At 48.7% G+C, this 25,820-nt stretch overlaps 1 protein-coding gene across 2 annotated transcripts in view; it reads left to right on the top strand.

The window, feature by feature from the left end:
- Window positions 1–25,820, top strand: part of ERFL (ETS repressor factor like) — a 158,053-nt gene that overhangs the window by 77,633 nt on the left and 54,600 nt on the right. The window lies entirely within an intron of this gene.

The following is a 25,820-nucleotide window of genomic DNA, read 5'->3' on the forward strand; positions in this document are numbered from 1 at the left end:
CCTTTCTTCTTTCATCCCTTCCCTACTTACACACCCTCCACCCAATCATTCCTCTCCCAACTCGTTTTTCTTTCTCACACCCTTTCGTGCTCCGACCCTCCCCTCCTTCTTGCTTCTTCTCTCATCCCTTCTTCCTCTCTCTCTCTCTCTCTCTCTCTCTCTCTCTCTCTCTCTCTCTCTCTCTCTCTCCTCCCATCTCTCTCTCTCCCTGTCCTTTCCCATTCTCCTCTCGCTCACTCACCCTCCCCTTTTCCCCTCTCCACCCTCCCCTACTCGCTCCCCAGCTAACTGGAAGCCGGTTTCCGTTTAGATTAAGGCAGGGAACCTAATTCCAGGGCAGGGGATCGAAATTTCTGGCAACAAAGGGAAATAGCGTATTGATCAGAGGCTCCGGAGATTAAGAGACAAGTGTGTGTATCCATCAGCGCTAAACTGCCTCCCTGCGCCTGAGAGCCGGCCGGGCTGCGGACGCGCCTGGCATGGCAAACACGCGCCCCTCTGGGAGGGCAGGAGCGGGAGCCTCGGGGCAGCTGGGCCGACCGGGGTGGGGTGGGGGGTTGGCGGAGGATGGGGGAGAAGGGCTGGCCGAACCTCCCTCTCCCCCACCCCGGAGGGAATGGAAGAGGGCAGGAGATCAGGGAGGAAGACCCCCAAAGGGAATCTTTGGAAAGAGGAGACCGTGCAGCCCGTGCAATGTAGTGGTTAAGAGACTGAGCTGTGAGCCGCCCAGGTCCCCGATTGCAATTCCACCTCTGCCTCGAAGTCAATGAATGGCCTTAGGCAAACCGTTCTTGCTGAAACTCAAACCCCCCCCCCCAACACATCCCTCTCTCACACACACAACAAAATTCTGCAGATTGGGTGATAATAACAGGGAACTGCGTTCCCCAGGCGTTGAAACCAGCAAGTCCCAGGTGCAAATTTCTCCACTGCCGTGTGAGCACTAAGTGGCCAGGGGTAAGTCGCTCATTCTTAGCCTCCACCCCCGCCATCCAAGGTAATAAACACGGAACTACCTACCTTACAGGGCCGTTGTGAAGATCACTGAGGTAACGTATGCGAAACACTTTAAGCGCCCTAATGGGGCAATCGCGTTCCAGCAGAAAGCCCTATTGAATTCAGTGGGATTTACTCCCAGGTAAGTGCGTCAGCATAAGTTTGCAGCCTAAGGCTGCAATCGTGTGCTTACACCTTTTTGGGAGCAAGTCCCTTTGAGTGTAGAGGCGCTTCCTTCTGAGTAAACATGCAGAGACTTGCGCTGCAAGCGCCCTGTATAAATGCTAAGTAGTATTTGGGGGTTGCGGGTGTCCTGGAATTTGGAACTCGAAGTTCCAAGAGCGAAACAATACTTTTGCTCAAGATTATTATTATTATTAGTAGTAGTACAATAGTAGTAATCGTCGTCTTATGCAAAAGGTGGAACAGTAGAACACCATCCTGTGGAGCAGAGGTTGCATCTGAAGATCTCAGGAGTGAAAGCTCTTCCTCTCCCTTCCCCATGGATCCAAGGGTGTGGCTGTGGGGCATAGGCCCCCGAAACTCCATCTATGCATATTATTGGGCTGTGCGCGGGGTGAAACCAGAAGCGTATGGAACTGGAGGGAGTTCAGGGACCCGGGCATTTGGGGAAGTGGTACCCCGGAAAAGCAGAGACGAGCAGCTGTGCTGGTGGGAGAGGGGGATCATTGAGATCACACCGAAGTTTCTGGGGTCATCATCATGACCCCACTTGCCTTTCAGCCACTAGTTCCTTAAGCCTGACCTATAAATTGCCAAGTCTGGCTGCCGCCAACACCGCAAATCACGGGTGGCTCACCTTCAGCTGTGATTATTTTTCCCTACCAATAATGTCATGAGGTTGGCTGGCAGGATGGTATGAGAAGGAGGCGGCCGCCTGAGGTTCAGGAGAAATGCTTCTCCACCTTTCACATTACCAAGCGTGTGTGATGTGGCTTCCACAGATACTATCCACCCTCAACCCCACCAAGCAAGCGAGCGTTGGCTGGATGGATGTGGAGGACTTGAGTTTAACTTGGCGAAACTTCTTCCATCTCGAGATTGCGCGTTAAGCAAATACGTATCAGAAGAAAAGGAGTTCAGTAGGTTAGGGGTCTTGAACCCGGGACCTCTTGTTTTAGAAACTGAACACTGGCTGAGGAGAAGCGAATTTCCAGGGCTTGGCGGGGGGTGTGTGTGCTTGACTCAAGCGCCGGGGGGGGGGGGGAGACCCCGAACTTAGTCCTCTCCCCCAAAGGAGCTGACCCTTCTTGAAATGTGTGCTTGAGTGTGTGTAACGGAAATATCTCTTAGGGAAGGTTAGATGTAGCGAGATATGTGGCGCAGTTTCCGAATAACAATAGCAGAAAATCTACATCGCGCAGTAGGGGACAGCGAGCGAGAGGTCTCCGTCCCAAAGAACTTACAATCTAGGGCTGCAAATCCTAAAGCACACTAGCTTGAAATCAGCAGGGTTTTACTTCCGAGTAAGCACAAAATAGCATTCCTCTGCTCGCTGGACCCTGGGGGGGGGGGTGCGGCGGCGGAGAACCGTTCCGACAAACATGGGGATGAATATAAGGGCTGCGGTGGCTCACACGTACACGTGTGCACCCCTCAAAGTGTGGATATCTGCGCCCTCTTCTTACACGGCCAGATCCATCCGCCAGTTAAACCGAATGGGTTGGATCTGCAGCCGGACAATCCTCACTGAAATGACTGGAACCAAACTGTCTCTACTTCTTAGCGGCGTGGTGAATGGATCATCAGATTCCCACCTCTCTATCTGTCTCTCCTTTCACACAGGCACACCATCCCCCTGCGGATTAATTCTATGCAAGCCCCCCCCCCCCCAAATCCTTCTCATTCAGGGCTAAAGCTATAATTGTTGTCTAAAGTTCTGCTACCTTCCACCGAATGTGAGTTAATCATTCCACTAGTCCTCACGCGTTTTGCCATCAGGTTCCATGCCTATTCTAACCGAGAGGGAAGAAGGAAGGGAGACATAGAACCAACGTTCAATGCCACTCCTGTAAACACTGGTGGGCAGACGGTAATTCAGGTTTTTTTCATTGCCTTTAATACAACCTAGCTCCTTTTAAAAACCCCGGGGAAAGGTCTGTAAGCCATTCGTTATGCAAACTATACATGCAATATACCCAAAGTGCTTAATTTATCTCGGGGGGGGGGGAGAAAGAAAGCTGTATTATTAATTGGTGGGCTTGTCAGGAAGATATCTATCTCCTTGTCCACACGTTACAGTTAGCGTTGCCCTAGAAAGGCTAGCGTGTCAGACTGGCTTCAGTGCAGATTGGTTTTTTGGAAGAGAGCGGTGCCGAGGTTCCAGGAAGCCTGGAAGCCAAACTCTTTGACCCTCTAATAATGTTAAGGCATCAAAGGCACCCAAAGAGGCCTTCTCCTTGGCTGGCTGGTCACCCATCAGTTTTGGAATAATCATCCCTGGGAGACTCACCAAAGCCAGAGCCCTCTTAGAAGTGTAGCAGAATCCAGTGAGTGGCAGTGGGCTGACCCACTTCAGACAACAGGTGGTGTGGTGGGTTGCAAAAAAATTTTTGAAGGTGGGGGGAAAGGGAGGCATACCTCAGTCCAGCACAAGACAGAAAGGTCATAGCCTCAGCCTCTTTGTCTGTGCAAGTGCCCGAATAATTTTTTTAAGCATTTATTTATGTTTCCATTTTTTTTACCCGCTTGTCAGCCACAAGGTCCCCAGAGCAGCTTACACAGAGCAGTAACATGACAGAATTTGCCCTCAGGCTTAAGTCTAAATGTAGGGGAGCAGCCAGAGGGGTGTGTCCCATCCCGTCCCGTCCCCCCACCCCACCCCACTCCCATCCACCTATGCATTCTTGAAGCAGTATAGCCCTCTCTCTTCCACACCTCAGGACCATGCCACCTTATTATTCTGCTGCTGCAGGTGCAGATCCAACCTTGCCCGTCCTAGAAAAGGGGTGTAATACATTTTGGTACTTAAAATGGCTGTTGAAGTAGCCAAGGGTAGGGTAGGATAACTGTCACCCACTAACTAACTGTTACCCACTAACTAATCCAGAATGCAGCAGCTAGACTGGTGACTGGGGGCAGCCGCCGAGACCATATAACACCAGTCCTGAAAGAGCTACATTGGCTCTCAGTACATTTCCAAGCACAGTTCAAAGTGTTGGTGTTGACCTTTAAAGCCCTAAACGGCCTTGGCCCAGTATACCTGAAGGAGCATCTCCACCCCCATTGTTCTGCCCGGACACTGAGGTCCAGCGCCCAGGGCCTTCTGGCGGTTCCCTCACTGCGAGAAGCAATGAGACAGGGAACCAGACAGAGGGCCTTCTCAGTAGTGGCGCCCGCCTTGTGGAACGCCCTCCGATCAGATGTCAAAGAGATAAGCAACTACCTGACATTTAGAAGACATCTGAAGGCAGCCCTGTTCAGGGAAGGTTTTAATGTGTGACATTTTAATGTATTTTTAATTTTAGTTGGAAGCTGCCCAGAGTGGCTGGGGAAGCCCAGCCAGATGGGCGGGGTACAAATAATAAATTATTATTATTATTACTTGCGCCTTTCAGATGTGGTGAATTAATCCGTTGATGTGCAGGGCGTGATTGTGGTTAATTGTGAAGGAAAGGCTCTGAAGACATTGCAAGTAGCGTTTTCTTGCCTTTACTGAACTGCTTCCAGAGCTTAGGCCCAGCATTTGGGAATCAAGTTGAGCTCTGTCTCCTAGCTCAGCAATGGAGCCCTTGGATGGTCTTGAGCAGTGCAACCTTCAGCCACAGTTTGCTTTCTGCAAAATGGGCATGATAGCAATTTTCCTTACAGAGTACTTTGATGTAAATGTGTTGTCATCAGTGCTCTTTGAGATTCAGGGACAGGATGGACTTGAAACTTATAAAAATGGTTCTGACTTCTGAACTCCCCTGAACCACGACAGGTTTCTATGTCTGGATCATATCAAGGGTTAGTCCTGCTCAGAGGAAAGCCTTTTGAAACAAAAGGGCAATTTGGATGGGTCTACTCTGAGTAGGATGAATGTTAGCTACAATCCTCTTTTATCATAGAATTGGAATAGAGTTGGAAGGGAACATGAGGGTCATCCCTGCACAGCAGAAATGTTTTGCCCAATGTGGGGCTTGAACCCCACGACCCTGAGATTAAAAGTCTCACGTTTTATAGGATGTCATTTCTGGGTTCGTCTTATTACACATTCCCACCTACTTTAAGAACAAAAAAAGAGGAGAGCCTGCTGGATGAGGCCAATGGTACATCTACCCCAGCATGCTGTTCTCACAGTGGCCAACCAGGTGCCCCCCACCCCCCAGACGTGGGAAACCATCAAGCAGGGCCTGAGCACAAATCACTATCCCTCCTCCCCCTCCCCCAGTTTTCAGCAACAAGGAGTTTTGTGGCATCTTAAATATTGACGCATTTATTTTTCATGGACTATAGTCCGCATCATTAGATGTTCCTGTGCACATTTACTTCGTAAAGAAGTCACCTTTTGAGTGCAATGCAATGGAGCGATGTATGTATGGGAATATAGCTTTCAAAGGTAAAGGGACCCCTGACCATTAGGTCCAGTCGTGGCTGACCATGGGGTTGCAGCACTCATCTCGCTTTATTGGCCGAGGGAGCCGGCGTACGGCTTCTGGGTCATGTGGCCAGCATGACTAAGCCACTTCTGGCGAACCAGAGCAGCGCACAGAAATGCCGTTTACCTTCCCGCTGGAGCGGTACCTATTTATCTACTTGCACTTTGATGTGCTTTCGAAGTGCTAGGTTGGCAGGAGCAGGGACCGAGCAACGGGAGCTCACCCCGTCACGGGAATTCGAACCACCGACCTTCTGATTGGCAAGCCCTAGTCTCAGTGGTTTAACCGACAGCGTCACCCGCATCCCTTGAAAAGCCTTACTTTTAGGTAAATGTCCTCAGGGGCTGAGGGCATCATTTGTGAATATAAGCAACAGCCCATCCCTCACCTACAGCGTGCATAATTTGGTTCTCTTGGAGGTGTTGCAACCCTTCAATCTATAAGTAAGCTTCATTCGGGTAAATTATTACATATTAAACAAGTGAGAGAATGAATGTGTTGGTGTTGTGAGCTGCCTTGAGATCTACAGATGACGGGCAGTATACAAATTGAATTAATTAATTAATAATACTTTTCTAAACACTGTTCCTCAACAGTTGGAGATTAACAATGGGAAGCATGTGGAGTTTACATCCCACCAGTGGAAGTCTGAACTGTGCCCTGACACAGATATACCTTGACAGGAACACACCTATGCTTGGAAGCAACCATACAGAGACGTTTAGTATGGGGAAAATAAGAAAGCTTCATTTATTTTACAAAACACATGCTTGACGGTAAAAGAGTCCCTAGTTCTGTCTAACAAAGTTTGAGATGTCAGGGGTCTCGCTTGGTCTTTGATCTCAAAAGTCACACAATATGTTTCCTATCTTGTGGTGGGATGAAGGGGGAAGGGAGGAGTAGGAAATGAGATCAGGATCTCTAAGAGGTATCAGAGGCAAGTTAGGTCAGAAACTTGGGGGTCCCCCCTCTCTACTATCTACCTTCCCTCCAATCCACGCAAACCACCCCAGTCTTACTAAAAGCTGAGTCGAACCCCAACGCTTCCAACAGAAACAGCTTTCAAAAATAGAACTGGACCCAAACTTATAAGACAATGGTGGTGGTGTTGTTTTTTTAAAAAAAGATTCTGTGAATATTATTTTTCAGACTTGACAGTTGGAGAATTTCAGCCTGTTTGCTGCTCACAGATAGGGTGGAGAATCTCAGGCACTGCTGTGGATCGTGCTTTGATATACATGTGCTATAATTTAGTATTGTTGAAGGAAGCAAGGGGCTTGCTCCCTTCCTCCTTCCAGCTCTTTCTTCTTTGGTCATTGCTTCCTTCATCAACTAGTATGAACTAGTGGTAGGGTTTCAATTCTGTATTGAGCTTGAATTTTTCAGAAGATCATTTTCTTTTACACACACACACACACACACACACACACACACACACACACAAACAAACAAACACACATACCCAAGGTACTACTGGTAGAGGAAATTAGCTCCACACCATTGATGAAATGCTTCCCCCCCCCCCCCCCAATTTCACTGTTCACTAGCAAGGTGGAAAATTTTGGGAGGCCATTTTTGCCCTGCCCTTAACAGCTATTGACATACCCCACACACTAAATGCGAACTAGCTGCACACCTGTCCAGTTGGGAATTGTCTTCCCCTAACCCACATGCCTGTATCCTTATAGACTATTTAGTGATGTAATAATTGCTGAAGTCTCCAGAGAATCTGTCACGAAATCTCTGCTCCTGCTACTGGTGGTGGTGGTGGTCTTGATAGTGCTGCTGTTGCTACACCTGCGGTGGTACTTTCAGTAAAATAAGCATAATCAGGGTGATTAGAAAAGTCCCCTGACTGGCAACTGGAGGAAGAATCAGGTGTCAGTAAAAGTTTGGGCAATGGAACATGAAGGAGGAACTGGGCCTGGAGGAAAGGTTTGAAGGAGAGAGAAATGGCTTGAGAAATATGAGCAAACGTTGTACATAGGACTCTTCTCAGCTGGTGCTCCCAAAGGAACGCTGGCTTTGAGAGAGGATGGGTGAGCAGGGGTGGCATCATATAGGCAGTGGTGCCATGGTTAAGGGGCAGGGGTTGAATGCAGCAAGTTCCCTGCAGAGTGCCTATCTCCATTGCCCTTTGTTGTTTAGTTATTTAGTCGTGTCCGACTCTTCGTGACCCCATGAACCAGAGCACACCAGGCGCTCCTGTCTTCCACTGCCTCCCGCAGTTTGGTCAAACTCATGCTGGTAGCTTCGAGAACACTATCCAACCATCTCGTTCTCTGCCGTCCCCTTCTCCTTGTGCCCTCCATCTTTCCCAACCTCAGGGTCTTTTCCAGGGAGTCATCTCTTCTCATGCCCTAGTGCCACCCAATCAGCATGAAAGGGGAGCTGTCTGACCACTGTACGCTCCAAAGCTAAGCATTTAGGAAAGCTGAAAACACAAAGTGCTTCAGTTTCCAGAGAAGAGTGTGCAGGTTCTGTTACGTACGATGGAACTTCATGGTGGTGGTGGTGGGGGGAAACATCTTAAATCAGAAGAGGACATTGGAGCATTCCATATCGTTTGCCCATGTATGTGCATAGAAAATAGAAAAGCAAGCTGAGAGACAATACATGGAGATCTGCAATGCATCCCTTATTATTATTATTGTATAATTATAAGCTTACTGTATAATCTTAGAAGCGGTGTGGCTGTGAAGGGGCATGGCTGTGGCTTTCGTGAAGGGGCCGTGCGCTTCTGAATTTGCCACTACATACAACTATTGCATATAAGTATGCTGGGGTGGAACTCCTGGCCTAGTGGGCAGCTCAGAAGGATGGATGATGTCCTTGAAGAAAGTAAGGAGCCTTGCTGTGGCCAAGGGTGGTAAAATTAGAGGAGCAAAGGTCATAGGAAAGAGATACAACAGGAAAATAAGAGCTGAAAAGGACGGAGGGCTTTAAACATTAAGACTCGACGTTGAAACGGGGATTTTGCGAGCTGTGTGACAGCAAGTCTCCAGAAACCAAAGCAGGGAGTGTGTGTTCAATGATCCTCAAGTGAAAAACAGATCAAATTAAAGGAAGCATATTGATTTGAGAAAAATCAGGGCTCTTTTGGCCTATGATGTTGAGACAAAAATATGACCCTCAGCATCTAAGGTGTGGGAAAGCCTGCATACAAAGCAGTCTTATGCAGTCTTTTGCTTAAAATACTTTAAATAAACAAAAAGCAAACAGTTCAAATAATATTTTAAAGTCAAAAATGCTTTGCAACCACCCAAGTATCTTCACATTCATTGGTCAGTACCATGGAAGGTGGGAGATTTATTTCAGTGGTTAAAGTCTGCACACTTTCCCTTTCATCTCTTTAAATGGTGTGCTTCCAAAGTCCATGTTTATTCCCAGTGGTCCTATATTTTCTGGTGCAGCCCCTTATTTTTGTCTTCTAGGAATGTCTTATTAAAAGTTGCCATTGTGCAGGGTTCAGCCACCTCCCCGAGCTCTTCAGACAGTAATGCTGCTGCCCTATATCCACTCAGCTAGGAGTGTGGAGCATAGGGGCCTAGGATTGCGCTATAAATTTCTGAGTGAGAAATAGCCGCGTGACATTGTGACTGTGGCAGATATAAACATAAAGGCAATGCATGGACATGGACACTAAGGGAGCAATTCTATACACAAGAATCCGGCTTAAAGCAAGCCACTGTAGGTTAAGCTGGCATAAAGTTACACCGGATCCAAACTCTGTTCAGCTGGCAGAGGGAGAACAAGCCTTTAAAATAGTGACTGAGTTACACCAACTTTTTTGCCAGGTCATGTGACCAAGCTGAATGGGCTAAAGATCAGACTAAGCCTCTCCTCTCTGGGGTCTTGCCACTGCCATGCCCCAGAATTCCCTTTTCCCAGGGCTTACATTGTCTTAAGATCTGCTGAGCTTGACTCAGCCAGCTGGGTCTCAGCTGAGCTGGGATAAGAAAAATATACTGATATATATCTGAATGAATGTAGGTTGAGGGAGTTAAGACAGCTCAGCCAGAGATGCGCTGGATCCTAACCCAGCTCACCCTAGTGGATCTTCTTCTAGGATTGCTCCCTAAGGCATACTAAGGCACATTTATTATTATTATTATTATTATTATTATTATTATTATTATTATTATTACTACTACTACTTATGCTACTACCCCACCTTTTCCCCTGACGGGATTCAGATAAAAAATGAACTACTAGGAACCTAGGGGTGGGGAAAAACAGTCCTTAAAAGCATTTAAACATTGGTAGAATTAAAACAAAATACATATATAAAATCTGTTTAAAGAATACACATAATTGCAATAAAAACAGCACGACACCAACCCTTTAATTAAAAGCAGTAAATTCCCAAAATTTCTTGTTGGAACAAGAAAGTCTTCAGCTGCCAGCTGATGGACAACAAGGAAGGAGCCATCTCTAGGGAGGGAGACCCAGTGAGCACCCACTGAGAAGGGCACATGATCACTAAGGCAGAGCCTGCTATTTTATACACTGCAGCTGCTGTATAATTTAAACGGGGGATAGAATACTGCATGTTTTTCACATAGGTCTTAAACTAGAAGAACAGACTTTCCATTAGCTTTTACATTAACGGGGGCGGGGCTAAACGCCATTGGTGGCATTCAGCAATGTGTCGTTGTGTGTGGTGGGGTCTTGGGCTGGGACCAGGATATAAGAATTCGGGTGCTAACCAAGCATATTCGTGTTTCTAATCTGTGTAGCATTGGAGAGAATAATAAGCTAAAGGTTTGCAGCAGGGGTCGCCAATTCAATGCCTTCCAGACAGTGCTTTTTTCCTAGAAAAATAGGTCCCAGTACTCACCATGAAGTTATTACAGTAAGTGCCACACTTTTTAGCAGCAGCAGCAGCAACCACAACAACAACAAAACAAAGGTGCCGGTACTGCATACGTTTGAGTATCCTCAGAAAAAAAGCACTGCTTCCAGGTGCTGTTGGACTCCAACTCCCATCAGCCCCAGCCAGCATGCACAAAGTGCGAGGGATGATGGGAGATGTAGTCCTACAACATCAGGAGAGCACTACATTGGCTGTCTATCGGTTACAGGTAGATATGGTTGGATCACAAAGTGCTATTGATTTCAGTGGGTCGTGGATGGCGCTGTGGGTTAAACCACAGAGCCTAGGACTTGCCGATCAGAAGGTTGGCGGTTCAAATCCCCGTGACGGGGTGAGCTCCTGTTGCTCGGTCCCAGCTCCTGCCAACCTAGCAGTTTGAAAGCACGTCAAAGTGCAAGTAGATAAATAGGTACCACTCCAGCGGGAAGGTAAATGGTGTTTCTGTGCGCTGCTCTGGTTCACCAGAAGCGGCTTAGTCATGCTAGCCACATGACCCGGAAGCTGTACGCCGGCTCCCTCGGCCAATAAAGCGAGATGAGCACCGCAACCCCAGAGTCGGCCACAACTAGACCTAATGGTCAGGGGTCCCTTTACCTTTAAGTAGGACTAGTATGCAAATCCCACATAATGCTTCCTGCCAAAGAGCTCTGTGTAAACTGGAAAGCTTGCATGCCTCTACATCTGGTGACAGGGAAACTTCAGGTTGAGGGGACAAATGCAGCCATCCAGGCCTCTGGGCCTTGGAACTCTGTGACCCGAGGCCACATGCCTCACCAATCCCTGCTTCAACATTCTGAGTATTTCTGCCCAAGTGCAATTTATTTATTTATTTGTTGCGTTTATATCCCAACTTCTCCAAAGAGCTGAAGGTGGTGTACGTGGCTCTCTCCCTCTTCATTCTATCCCCCACAACAACCCTGTGAGGCGGGTTAGGCTGAGTGGAAGTGACTGGCCCAATGTCACCCAGGGAGCTTCATGGCCGAATGGAGACTTGAATGTCCAGGTCCTAGTACAGCACTCTAACCACTACACCACATGGCTCTCTGGAATGCGTCCTTGAACTCTCATAATACTTTTGTCTTGTGCGGCTGGAGGATGGACTGAGGGTATATGAGTGTTTCTGAATACTTGAAGGACCTTTCCACCCGCATCATTCTGCCCAGACACTGAGGTCCAGCTTTGAGGGCCTTCTGGCGGTTCCCTCGCTGCAAGAAGTGAGGTTACAGAGAACCAGGCAGAGGGCCTTCTCAGTAGTGGCACCCGCCCTGTGGAACGCCCTCTCATCAGATGTCAAGGAAATAAACAACTGTCTAACTTTTAGAAGACATCTGAAGGTAACCCTGTTTAGGGAAGTTTTCAATGTTTGATTGTGTTTTTAATATTCTGTTGAGAGCTGCCCAGCCAGATGGGTGGGGTATAATTAATAAAATTCTTATTCTTATTTCTAGAAATTAGACTACTGGGCCAAGGTGACATTTACATTTATTGCCCCACCCACTCTTACATCTGGCCCCGCCCACCAATGGCATGTGGACTTTGGAAGGTTGCCTGGAAGCAAATGCGGCCCTCGGTTCCCCACCCCGTCCTACATAAACAGAAGCAGACCTGTTTTTTAAGAAACAAAAACAAAGCAAAAACCCGCATTGCATTACCTGGTTTGTATCTCACCTTCCCTGGGACCAGAAGGGAGACAAACATCTTCACCTGTTTCCCGATTTAGCCAATGCCATTTATGCATCCTTTGCCCTCTCTCCGGGAATGACGGTGAGGAGGGAGGGCCGTGACGCTCGCTGCAGAAAGGCGGGGAGTAGAGTTGTGGGCTATATGGCTGAAATAGGCCAGGATGTTGTACTTGAGAACCAATCTCCTCTTTGACGGGTTCCATCCCTCTTCTTTACAACCTTCATTACTGCTGACTCAGGCAGGTGTGGAAGGGGTGGGGGGAGCAGGCAGGAGCAAGCTGGCTGGTATGCCTTGCACCCTTCTGGTTTCTCATCTTTGCGTGCGTTTGTGGCCTGCCCGTATTTCTTTCTGTGTCAGTCTTTTCCCCGCTCCTGTGATGCATGCTTTGGGCAGTTTATTTTCCTGCGTGGGAACCCTCCCTGCTGGTTAGGGATGTGGCTGCTTCGGCGGTAACAAACCAGCCCATGCCATAACGGCAACGAAAAGCCACCGAAGGGAATCCAACACCCGAAACTAATTCAGCTTAGTTAGGAGGTTGCAATGCATGTTACTATGTCCGTTAGCACGGCCATACAAACCAGTGCAACCCTATCATGAGCTAACCACACAGGCAGTGGATTTGGGGCACCACTATGGATTTTACTTATTTATTATATGCATATCCTGCTTTTTTCAACAAGGTTGCTCAAGCAAGCACATACAGTTCTCTCCTCTTCCCAATAACCATAATCTATGGTAGATTAAGCTGAGAAGTAGTGGCTGTACCCCTAGTTAGAGGTGGATTCTGAGAAGTGCGGATGGTTCGGCCACACTGGGAGCCAAGCCTAGGGGTTGCCACAGAGCGTTGCAACTACAACATAATGAATTGAGCAGAACAGAAGGCAAAAGGTTGGGTGTGTGCACCAAATTTTGGCCTTGCATAGCGTGCCGCTGAAATTTGAAAGACCCTGTTGATGGCCAAGCAGGGATTTGACTGGGTCTTCCTTCCTCCTGGTTCAAGACTCTATTACACCACTCTGGCGGAACATTGACAGCTATGTCCCATGAGACACCGGCATCCACCAGAAAACTGCTCTCATGCAGCTGTTGTTCACTTCAATAAAGCTTGCGCAGAAGGAACACCTGGTGGAATCACCCATTGTTCATTAGCAGGAAAGGGGTGCCGCGTCTCGGGCTGGCCCTGAGGAGGAGATCATAGGAAGCAGCCTTATACTAAGTGAGAGTATTAGTCCCTCCAGATCAGTACTGAGCTACCACCCTGGGCTGCTGCAGGAGGAAGGGTGGGATATCACCTATGTGTGATTGACACATGATAATATATAGACACACGCATATATATACGCATACATGCACATATATATATGCACACAAACTGTTTAACTCAGCCTTTATCAACTTTATCCCTTCCAGATCTTTTGGACTACATCTTCCAGCAGTGCTTCCTTATCCTGAGTCAGGCCATTGTCTATCCAGCTCAATACTGTCTGCACAGACTGCCAGCAGCTTTCCACTGTTTCAGACTAGGGAAGCTCCCAGTCCTGCCTAGAGTTACCAGCAGTTGCACCTGGAATAACAATTTATAATAATAGTAATTTATTATTTATACCCCGCCTATCTGGCTGGGTTTCCCCAGCCACTCTCAGCGGCTCCCAACAAAATATTAAAAGCACAATAAAACATCAAACATGAAAATCTTCCCTTAACAGGATTGCCTTCAGATGTCTTCTAAAAGTCAGATAGTTGTTTATTTCCTTGACATCTGATAGGAGGGCGTTCCACAGGGCGGGTGCCACCACCGAGAAGGCCCCTCTGCCTGGTTCCCTGTAGCCTCACTTCTCTCAGTGAGGGAATCTCCAGAAGGCCCTCGGAGCTGGACCTCAGTGTCCGGGCTGAATGATGGGGGTGAAGATGCTCCTTCAGGTATACTGGTCCGAGGCCGTTTAGGGCTTTAAAGATCAGCACCAACACTTTGAATTGTGCTAGGAAACGTACTGGGAGCCAATGAAGGTCTTTCAGGATCAATATTATGTGGTCTCGGTGGCCACTCCCAGTCACCAGTCTAGCTGCCGCATTCTGGATTAGTTGTAGTTTCTGGGTCACCTTCAAAGGTAGCCCCACGTAGAGCGCATTACAGTAGTCCAAGCGGGAATCTTCTGCATGCAAAGCAAGTGCTCTTCCATTGAGTTGTTTCCCTCCCCCCCCCAAAAAAAATCTGGAACCTATCCTAGTAGAATCATTGGAAGCTGCCTTATGCTGAGTCAATCAATCTAGCTCAGCATTATTTACATTGATTGGCAGTGGCTATCCAGGGTTTCAGATAGGGGGCATCCCCAGCCCTACCTTAAGATGATAGAGATTGATGTTGAGACCATCCACCACGGAGCTATAAGCCTTCCCTGAAGTGTTCTGCTCTGAATCTAATCCCTCAAAAAACTTAATTGGGTGACTGCTGGGTGTAGTCTTATAAGAGAGGGGGGCATGAGTTTTCCCTCTTTCCATTGCAGGTATAATCTCCAGTTGGGCTGAAAACTGTGTGCTCCAGACGCCAGCAGGAACATGTATCCAGAATCCAGACATTATTTGTCATGCAACCTCCCTATTTCAGTTACCCTCCAAATCCACATGTAGGTTTGGAGACAGGCACTCAAGAGAAGGCGTAATCTCCTTCTAATTCCAATGCATGCAAACTAAAATAGAAGTGCTCATGGGCGGGAAATGGTCATGAGAATCTGGAGAAAGGCTGTATTTCAGTGGCAGAGAACATGCTTTCGCGTACGGGAGGTCTCAGGTTCAGTCCCTGACCGGCTCAGGTAAAGACTCCTGCCTGAAACCCTTAGAGACTGGTGCCAGGCTGCGTAGAGTGACAATACTTAGTTCTATGCACCTTCTTTTTAAACAATAGCTTTTATTTAAGTTTGAAAGAAAGATATACAAAGGTTAATATAAAATACCCAATGTCTTTTTAGAATATCAGTGATATGAAAAAACCAATCTAAATAAAAACACAAGCCAAAAAGAGGAAAAGGAAACATAGGAGAACTTCTTCATCTGTCAGCTGTATATAGAAAATTATTAAAAACACCCATTCCAAGGTAACTCCCAACTATTCCACTTCTTAGTTCCCATATTTTGGCTCCATGGACCAATGATTTAATGGACCCATGGACCTATGCCAGGGGTCAGCAAACTTTTTCAGCAGGGGGCCGGTCCACTGTCCCTCAGACCTTGTGGGGGGCAGGACTATATTCTGGAAGAAAAAAATGAACAAATCCCTATGCCCCACAAATAACCCAGAGATGCATTTTAAATAAAAGCACACATTCTACCCATGTAAAAACACGCTGATTCCCGGACCGTCCGCGGGCCAGATTTAGAAGGCAATTGGGCCAGATCTGGCCCCTGGGCCTTAGTTTGCCTACCCATGACCTAGTTTAATGAGGCTTCCTGTACCCTTAGTCACATAAACTGCAACAGCAAGAGACCCACTGATTTATTTGTTTATTGCATTTAGATCCCACTTTTCTTTCTCCAAGGAGCTCAGGATAATAATAATAATAATAATAATAATAATAAATAAATAAATAAATAAATAAATAATTTATATCCCGCCCTCCCCAGCCAAAGCCGGGCTCAGGGCGGCTAACAACAATAAAACAGTACAAAAGTGCATGTGCTGGACCCAGGGGTAAGGTACCGTGGGCGTAAGCAGAGTCCACACGAAGAGGGGCGAGGTCCGAGGCGGAGAGCCGGGCGAGGGGACAGGAACGCTGGAACAGAAGGCCGAGCAGGGAACAGGAGCACCGGATGGTCAGGAACAGGAGGCCGAGCAGGGGTCAGGAACACAGGAAGGTCCGAAGCCAACAACGACGTTGCTCCCGCAACCTGGGGCCGGGCTGACTGGCCTTTATCTTCTTCTAAGGCCAGGGGCGGTCCCGGCCCCCAGGAGCCCCGCCTCCCTTGGCCTTAAGGCGAGCACTCCTCCTGGGAGCAACCAGTTCTCTTCGCCTCTCTGCCCTAAGCCTCTGCAGTTCAGGAGAGGCCGAAGGGTTACTGGGCCCCGGAGGAGGCTCACCTGTAGACACTGAGTCCTCCAGCACCTCTGGGGCCAGAAGGGTTTCACCTGGTGCCTGCTCCTGAGGATCTGACACAGGTGCAGGCTCCTCAGAATCTAGGCCTTGCCCCAGTTCAGCCGGCCCTGGAGGCGGGGACTCCTGTGCAGGCTGGGATTCCTCTGGTTCGTCCTCTGAATCGGAATCTCAGGCCATCACAGTACAGCACAAACAACATTCTAAAATCATTCCTTATAAAATTAATTAAATTCAAGCCACTGGCCACCATTGGGCCAGAGCTCCGTGAAGATTGCCGAGGGAGGGAGTCAGACTGTGCCTTGGCCAAAGGCCTGGCGGAACAGCTCTGTCTTGCAGGCCCAGCAGAAAGAAGTCAAGTCCTGCAGGGCCCTAGTCTCTTGTGACAGAGTGTTCCACCAGGTCGGAGCCACAGCCGAAAAAGCCCTGGCTCTAGTTGAGGCCAGCCTAACTTCTCTGTGGCCTGGGGCCTTCAAGATGTTTTTATTTGAAGACTGTAAGTTTCTCTGTGGTGTGCATGGTTCTCCCCCTCCTCAGTTAACCCCCACAACAGCCCTGTGGGGCATGTAAGGCAGGGAGGCAGTGACTGGCTAAAAGGTCAGCCAGTGCGAATGGGGATTTGAACCCTGGCTTCAAAGGTCATCATCCCATACTCTAACCCCTGCATCATGCTGCCTCTCGCTGATGCAGATACGCTTCGCTTCAGGCAGGCAGTTGGGCCCAGGACATTACAGGAAGCAACAGTACAAGTGCCTCACATTCCTAATTTTTGGAGCCATTCATTGTGGTATGTAGTCATTAGTTTCAAAAGAAGTCTGTGCCTCACTTGTCTCCTCCACAAAGGAGCTGCTCTAAGCGACCTGTAAATACAAAATCAACAGTAACCCAACCATTAAACCACAAATGACCAAGCTAAAAGCAGCAGCAAAAAAAGGAATATATTGACAACCAGTATATTAAACAGCAACAGAACCAAAAGCTTGTTTAAAAAGGAACGGGTGGTAATCCCTTAGGGCGGTATATAAATTCAATTAATAATAATAATAATTACTCAGAGTAGACCCATTGAAATTAATGAACACAACTAAGTTAAGTCCATTGACTTCAATAGGTCCACTTATAGTAAAATTAGTTGAATACCACACAATGTCCTAAATTGCCTAAGGTAAAGGCAAAGGTACCCCTGCCCGTACGGGCCAGTCTTGACAGACTCTGGGGTTGTGCGCCCATCTCACTTAAGAGGCCAGGGGCCAGCGCTGTCCGGAGACACTTCCGGGTCACGTGGCCAGCGTGACATCGCTGCTCTGGCGAGCCAGAGCCGCACACGGAAACGCCGTTTACCTTCCCGCTGGTAAGCGGTCCCTATTTATCTACTTGCACCCGGAGGTGCTTTCGAACTGCTAGGTTGGCAGGCGCTGGGACCGAGCAGCGGGAGCGCACCCCGTCGCAGGGATTCGAACCGCCGACCTTTCGATCCGCAAGTCCTAGGCGCTGAGGCTTTAACCCACAGCGCCAAGAGAGAGATAGCCAAAACCCTTTGGAACAAGCAGTCCCATAGATGAGGCACTGCTGGCACAGAAAAAGCCCTCTCTTCCATAGAGAAAATTACATAGAAAATATTATTTGGCCCTCACTCAGTGGACAAAGGCTAAGGAAGGCAGCTCATTTTCTGAGAAGGGTGGGGGTGGAGGCATAACTCATGTGGAGTGGAGAGGTTTGCAGCATGAGATCCCAAAGGACACCACCAATATATGGGACTGAGGAGCAATCACTCACTTTGTTTGGGATCCAGTAAAGACACAGTGTCTTCAAGCAAGAGATAAAATGGCAATGGAGTTCCCAGGTCTGCAGGGCCCTATTGTGGGAACTGGGCAGCTCCCAGACCCCATGACTTCTGTCCGCTGACCGCAGCTATGTGTTTCTTATCACTTCAGTATTCAATGACTCATAATTGACTGATTCCACTGTAATGCGTTGTGCCTGAAGTCATGTGCAAACCTTGCTGTGCTATGTGATCTCTAAGACAGATCATTCACAAATGCAAGTCATCAGCTGACATTGCAGTCATAAAGCAATGAATGTTTATCTGTGAACAGCAACGTGCAGAAGTAAGGTTTACTTATTCAAATTCGGGCTGGCTTCTTGTTGCATGTTGTTCAGATGACGGCTGAGTTCTAATACTTGTCGGGGTTTTGCATTTTCAACATGTTGGCCTTATCTACACATCCTATTGAATAAGGTAGCAATGAGCTGGGAGGTTAGGTTGAACCACCTCAAACTACAGAGAGATAATCGTGTATTAAGTAAAAATTGAGCGTAGAGAACATTTCTCCTGGGTGACCTGGTTTTCTTCTTGCAGCAGGACCAGCTCTACCATTTGGCAAAGTGGGGCAACTGCCTCAAGTGGCATATACTTGTGCCCTCCAGTTGTTCCAGGTTGCTGAAGCCTGTGCTAGTGGAACAGGGACCAGCAGCAAGGTGTTGGAGAACAGAGCTCTATTAGCCGTAGGCCTGACCCCAAAGAAAGCCTGTTACTTTCAGGTGTAGCCAAGGATGCTATCCCATTGCCAACACTGAAGTTAAGATCCAGCTGCTACTTGGGCTGGTTTTCGTACATGGAATGGGAGGTGAGGCACCTCTTGTCCTTTGCCAAAGGTCTTGACTTGCAGGGAGTCTGTTTGACTTGGGAGAGCATTGGAAACTATGCTGTCGGCCCATTACCAGCCCATTACACTGGCACCTCAAGATTTAACCACCTCCTTCTGCTGTCTTTGTAGATCCAGCAATAGGAGCCAACTCCTAGGGGCCAAGGTCCCTTCAACCCCCTCTAAAATATTTGAGGAGACTGGGGCCCCCCAAAATTCATGAGAATTGCCATTCAAATGCTGTGCATGCACCATGTCTTGTGATAGATTATGTGGGGCAAGACTTAACTCGCCCCCACAAAAAATATTTTATTCCAGTTGGCATCCTGCTGTAGTTACCTGCCTTAGGAATGGGTGTGGTCTCCGAATCAAATCAATGAATCAATCAATCAAGCAGTGACCTGTCATTTAAAGCCTCAATGCACTTGCCTTTGAGGTCCTTCTTAGGAGCAAAGTTAGCTCTAAAACTCTTTTTTTCTAAGAGAGGTCAGCTCCAAATTCCTCTCTCTTTCAATCGTCTTGCAGATAACATAGAATACATTGGCAGGTTTGATGCCTTTGTGATAGGACTCATTCAGGATATGTGTGCGTGGTTTTATCACTTAAAAAAAGTAGCCTCTTATTTCTTCTCTACTGGCACCTTTGCAGATGGAACACTCTGATAAGTGTTACGCTTGTCCATGCCTATTACTGGAAGTTGCAGTTGTCCGGTGATGAACATGCATGAGTAAAATGTAAGGTAAAAAGGTAAAGGTACCCCTGCCCGTACGGGCCAGTCTTGACAGACTCTGGGGTTGTGCGCCCATCTCACTCAAGAGGCCGGGGGCCAGCGCTGTCCGGAGACACTTCCGGGTCACGTGGCCAGTGTGACATCGCTGCTCTGGCGAGCCAGAGCTGCACACGGAAACGCCGTTTACCTTCCCGCTAGAAAGCGGTCCCTATTTATCTACTTGCACCCGGAGGTGCTTTCGAACTGCTAGGTTGGCAGGCGCTGGGACCGAGCAGCGGGAGCGCACCCCGCCGCAGGGATTCGAACCGCCGACCTTTCGATCCGCAAGCCCTAGGCGCTGAGGCTTTAACCCACAGCGCCACCTGCGTTCCCGAGTAAAATGTATCCAGGTGCAAATTAAAGGAAGGGAAATCTAAGGAAGGAGGAGAGCACAGGTCTTTCAAGAACTGGAAGTTTTAGAGTCCCTGGTTGTTCAGAAGTACATTGGTACAGAAGTCAGGGGAGGGAAGGCTGAAGAGGGGGAGAGGAACAAAACACAGGGCAAAGGAAGAAAAGAACAGCCATGGAGAATAAGAAGCAAAGAAGCGGGAGGGGGGCAGCCTAGAAAGAAGTCAGGAGACCCTTAAGGTGCATTGTGTCCCAAAGGAATCCTGGGAACTGTATTTTGTTAAGGGTGCCGGGAATTGTAGTTGTGGGTAAACTACAGTTCCCAAGATGTGGTGTGGATGTGTCCCATGAAAGAGAAGAGGACGATGGGTGCAGGGTCTCTGGAGGAGGCGATAGGCTGGAGAGATAGTGGGAGAGCACTAGGGTGCTGGTTCTTGGGAGGGAGAGAAAACAGAGACTGAGAAGATGTTGGAAATGCAGAATGAGAAAAAGGATTTAGGATGGACAGGGAGGTGGAGGTGGGGTTCCGTGGTGTTGTGAGGTGCTGGTGGTGAGACCTCATTCACTGGGAGTCCAACAAAGAGGGCCGGGAGACCCTCAGGGGCAAGAAGAGCCGGGAGTGGCAGAGAATGATGTGTGCGACAGGGCACTCCGGACAGGGTGCAGGAAGCAGAAGGTTTTTTTTTTTTTTTTTGTGTGTGTGTGTGTGTGTGTGTGTGTGTGTGTGTGTGTGTGTAAAAGAGAAAGAGGGAGAGAAACTGCGACTCATTCATAGGGGAGCTGGAGAAAGAGAGGGAAGTGAATCTGAAAGACCCCCAAGGGGTGAGGGAATGGACGGGGTGAGGGAATGGGTGGTAGCAGGGCGCCGCCCAGAGGCGAGTAATGGGCGCAGGCCGCGGCTGCTGAGGGCTTGGGCAGCGCTGTCTGCAGGCAGGGGAGGGCGCAGGGAGCCGGGCCGGGCCGCATGGATCGATGGAGGCAGAGGCGCCCGGCGCGAGGATTGCATCTTGTCACAATAATTTATTGCTCTCATCCCCGCCTGATCGATGGTTTGAATTAGCGAAGCGCCCGGCTTTAATATTTACCCTCAGCGCTGCGCGTCCAATCTCAATTCTAATTGATTCGGACACGGGCAAGCGCTGGGCTGGACGACGGTGGTGGGGATGGTGCTGGGGAGGGGGGGCGGTCTGGGGAGCGAGCTTGGCAGGACCATGAGGGACCCACTGCGCGGGAAGGGCTCTGGGGGATCGGGAGAGGGTTGCGAGGGGCCGGGGTGAAAGATCTGGGGACTGAGCCGGTGGTACTCGCGGCGGGGGCGTGTCAAACAGGATCACAGAGGCTGGGAGGAATCGGCCATGGCAGAGGAGTGCAGGAGGGGAAAGCGGTGGAGGGGGGCCTTGAAGAGGAAGCAGAGACTGGCAGGGAATCAGGAACCCGGAGTTTGGAAGAATATTTGGAAGAAGTTTGGGGAATATTTGCAAATATTCTAAGGAGAACAAGCAAGATCGGGAGTTGGGTGTCTAGAGGTTTGTGAAATATGGGGAGGTCTTTAGGAAGTTGTGAAGGTGAGGATAAGGAAACAAGTGTAGTACAAGATCCTGGGGATCCACAACTTAAGAGGGACCCACTTTGGGACCCCTTGTGTTGCAGGGTGGGGTGTATTTCACCCGTTAACTGAGAGCAAAGGTGTGAAATTGAATTCACTCGGAACTAGCAGACAGCCTGATGCCTCTACCAGTTTATCTGAGGATTCTACTCTGCTAAATATGTGGTATGCTTTTAAGGCTGACCTGGATATATGTGGATGTGCAGCATGGGTGTGTATATGCACAGCTAAACAAACATATATTTGCGCCCACAGGCCCAGGGATAAAATTATACTCACTAATACAGGCTTCAAATCTGTTGGCCATATATGCTGCTCCCCCTCCCCCCCCCCCCCACACACACTGCAACTTTATGTCTTAAGAATCCTTCCCCATCTTGCAAACCAAGGGGACATTATATATCTCCCTGTCCGTCCATTATACGGTCTAGGCCTGTCTCTAATAGGTATAGACTATTTTTAGACAGATTGCTCTGAATTCTCATCTCCTCCAAGACTGCCTCAGACAGCTGGCTATATGACAGGGCCTTCAAGTGGCTAGAATTTACTTCCATGTATTCTTTCAGGCCTTGTGTCCTCACCGAAGAATTGTGATGGACCTTGAGCTTACTACAGATCCTTAGACATCCAATAATCTGTTTCTCAAATTACCTAGGAAGATAATTTCCACTTGCAACGAGGCTAATATAAGCCTTGAGTTGTTGCTGAGAATTGTTTGGGGGAAATAGAACACATGCATTATTTTTCTTAAGAGGATGCATGTCATGACTTTAAGCAATTTTGAATCCACACCTGCCCATTCATTGGGTAGATGGAATATTTGTCCCAAATAGCGACAAATAGCAGTACACAGCCATTTCCCATGGGTAGCGCTGGTAAATGCCCATTCCACACAAAGTAAACACAGTAAACAGAGAGTAAATGAGTCAGCAATCAGCAGCCCACAAACGCCTGGGTGAACAGAAATGTTTTTAATTGCCAGCAGAAACACATTACTAAAGGAGCCCACCAGATCTCTAAGGGGAACCTTTTTCACAGTGCAGGAACCGCAGCAGATAATTCTCTTTCCCTGATTGATGTGAGATGAGTTAAGGAAGGCCATGGCACCACCAGCTGGACCTCTTCTGGAGATATTTGTGGAGGCGTATAGGAGAAGGTGATCTCTCAGATAACTGGGTCTCAAGTTGCATAGGGCCTGGTGTTGTTAGCATCCATCTGTCTCGAGAGACAATGGAGTACACCTCCAAGGATGAAGTCAAACTGCTGTGCTATCAGCACCGAAGTGACTTCCATGGGGTGCAAGCCTGGGCAGGGTGTATGGAGGTCCAGGGCTGCCCAGACAACAAGACCCTGATTCTTGGCCTCACTGATGTGGTCCAAAGGAAAGCAGAGCAATGTGTTTGGCACCAGCTTGGCTGCAGGAGTTGCCAGAAGGAAGCGTACAAGGGGCTTGGGGACTCCACTGCAGATTTGTGTAGGGTTTACTCCTTAGCCTTTTCTTCTCCCGGAGGATGTCCCACAAGGCAGTGGAGTTTTAGGATCAGAGTTTTCCTTCTCCTAGGTGGGCTCATTTCCCAGGTCAGCAAGCCCCACCTGCCCCTCACTTCCTTATGCAGAAACCGCCTTCATGACTGTTGGGCCCACTGTTGCTCTCTGCTCAATCCACTAGAGCTTGTCTTTGAATGCTGGGGAGGTCTGTGCACAGCGCCCAGTAACAACAGTGCCTTCACCTAGGCTCAACAGCAGATTAGTAACCCTTGGGATTCCGTCATGAGAGATGTTGCGTGTGTTCAGTAGGATATACCAGTAAACAGCCTAGCCTCAGCATTCCACACTACTTGCAGTTTCTGAACCAGTGGAGGGTGGTTCATTAGGGTCCCATTAACCACAGCAAGCCCCCACCTGCTTTCTTTCTTTCTTAGAACTGTCAGCTTCCTCCTCCTCCTCCTCTTTATTCTTAGTGGTGGACCCTTGTAGATCTCATCAGGGAGAAGGGAAGGGCCAAAACTAGGCTTAGTTGGATCTGCCTGTCATTGGCTCTCTGCCGCCACCTACTGTTGGGCTCCCTGCCTTTCACACCAGCAAACCCCAGGGTTCCAAACCAAGCTTAAGGGCAGTCCGACATGGAGCACTTACGGTAGCCCAGGTTTTAGGCTACCAGCACATAGGTCGCTGTTATCCCAATCCAGAAATGGTCATGGTGGGTTTACCAGCAGACTGGAATTGGCTGGTGTGCCAGTTGTACTTGGATGATTCATCTTGGCTTCTTGCTTCCTATGTGCAAGGGATGCTTTTGCAGGATAGTTTGTTTTTAATAGGGGGCACTCGGTTGTGCAGTCCCTCACCTTTCATCTGAAGTTCTGCCATTGCAGAACAGCCTCACCATGTGATCAGTTATTTTTTATTGGAGCAGAAGGGAAGGAGTGGGCTGTTAAAGAAGAGTAAAATGGAGGGGGTCCGTGTTTGGGCCAACAGAAAATGTGGTGGGGGAAATCCCTAATTTCTCACTAGAGCAGGCAGGTTTGTGAAGGAGTGTCCTGGCTGTTATATGCTGGTGTATACAGTAGAGCTGCAGTGCAATGGCAGAACACATGTTTTGCATGCAGAAAATCTTGGGTTTAATCCCTGGCATCTCCCGTGAAGAGGAGCAGGGAGCAGATGATGTGAAAGATGCTTGCCCAAGAGCTCCTGACAGTTAGTGTAGGCTTAGAATCATATAGTTGTAGAATTAGAAGGAACCCTAAGGATCTTCTCGTCCAACAAACACCCTACAATCCAGGAATATTTTGCCCAACTTGGGGCTTGAACTCATGACCCTGTGATTAAGAGTCTCATGCTCTACCAACTGAGCTATCTCCATTGCACTAGGCTGGATAGGCAAATGGTCTGATCTAGTCTATCAGTGGTGGCTGGTGCCCAGGGGCGAATGTAGGCGTCGTGACACCCAGGGCGGGGCGTCACTATGTAGGGTGCATGTGCAGCGTTGCTATGTACGACGCATACGCTGTACGTAGTGACGTTGCACATGCGCTGTACATAGCGGTTTGCTGGTGGTGCCACTCCAGCGCTGTACAGATGGTGCCGGGATCCCTCCATCACCGCTACAGCCATGAACAGAGGGTCCTCTACATGTGGCTGTAGCGGCAACAGAGGGATCCCACTGCCGTCCATACAGTGCTTGAGCGGCGCACCGCTATGTACAGTGCATGTGCGGCATTTTTACATACAGTGCATGCGTGCGATGCTGCACATGTGCTGTACATAGTGGTTTGCTGCTGGCACCGGGATCCTCTGCTCGTGGCTACAGCTGCGAGTGGAAGGTCCTCCAAATGCGGCTGCGGTGGCGCGATGGCTGCTTGAGCCCCCAGGGGGTGCCTTCTTGTCACCCCGCAGACATGGTGCCTGGGGTGCACCGCTCCCTCGCCTCCCCCGTTGCGGCGCCACTGCACTGGTGCCCCCCTGGGAATGGTAGAGCAGAATACAGAAAGACCAATGGCAGGGGGAGCCAGAACTAATGGCAGACAGAGCTGGAGCCAATAAGAGACAAAGCAAACTTAATTCTAGTTCTCTCCCTCTTTCCTCTTCTCCTCCTCCTCTCCCTCTGGAGGTAGTGGACCCTCCTTCCTTAAGAGGTTGTAAAGCTTTAGTTGAGCTCTTTAGCTGAGATCCCTGCATTGCAGGGGGTTGGACTGCATGACCCTGGGGGGTCCCTTCCAGCTCTACAATTCTATGATTCTCCCTCTTGATCTCTGTAATGGAAACACTGAGACTATGGAAGAGGAAGCTGGGTGTAAGAAGGCAAGCAGTTGGGGACTGGCTGAAGGCAGAACAAAGTTGGAGGTTTGCTCAGTTTTGCCCACAGGGTAGTTTCATTTTGTTCTGACGATGCTTGCTCTTGGTTTTTGGGTTTGTTTTTTTCTGTTTCATAATTTCATTCAAACATACCTCGTTCAAAACTGTTCAACTATATCCAGTAAAGGTGTTTCTAAAACTAAGGTGAGGAAGCAACTGCTTGAGCATCCCCAAGCATATAAACCATTTCTTGTTTTGCATCCCCCGTCCCCTCTGCCCACATTTTAACTTGAACTTCCATATCTGCGGATGTGTTAAGGGGGGAGGTTCATCAATAAAATAAATAAATAAGAAAACAGAGGCAGTTGGCTTGGAAGACCTCGCAGGGAATAAATACAGTGGTACCTCGGGTTAAGTAC

This window comes from Podarcis gaigeae, assembly GCF_964106915.1.
Source record: "Podarcis gaigeae genome assembly, chromosome: 8".
Taxonomy (NCBI): Eukaryota; Metazoa; Chordata; class Lepidosauria; order Squamata; family Lacertidae; genus Podarcis; species Podarcis gaigeae.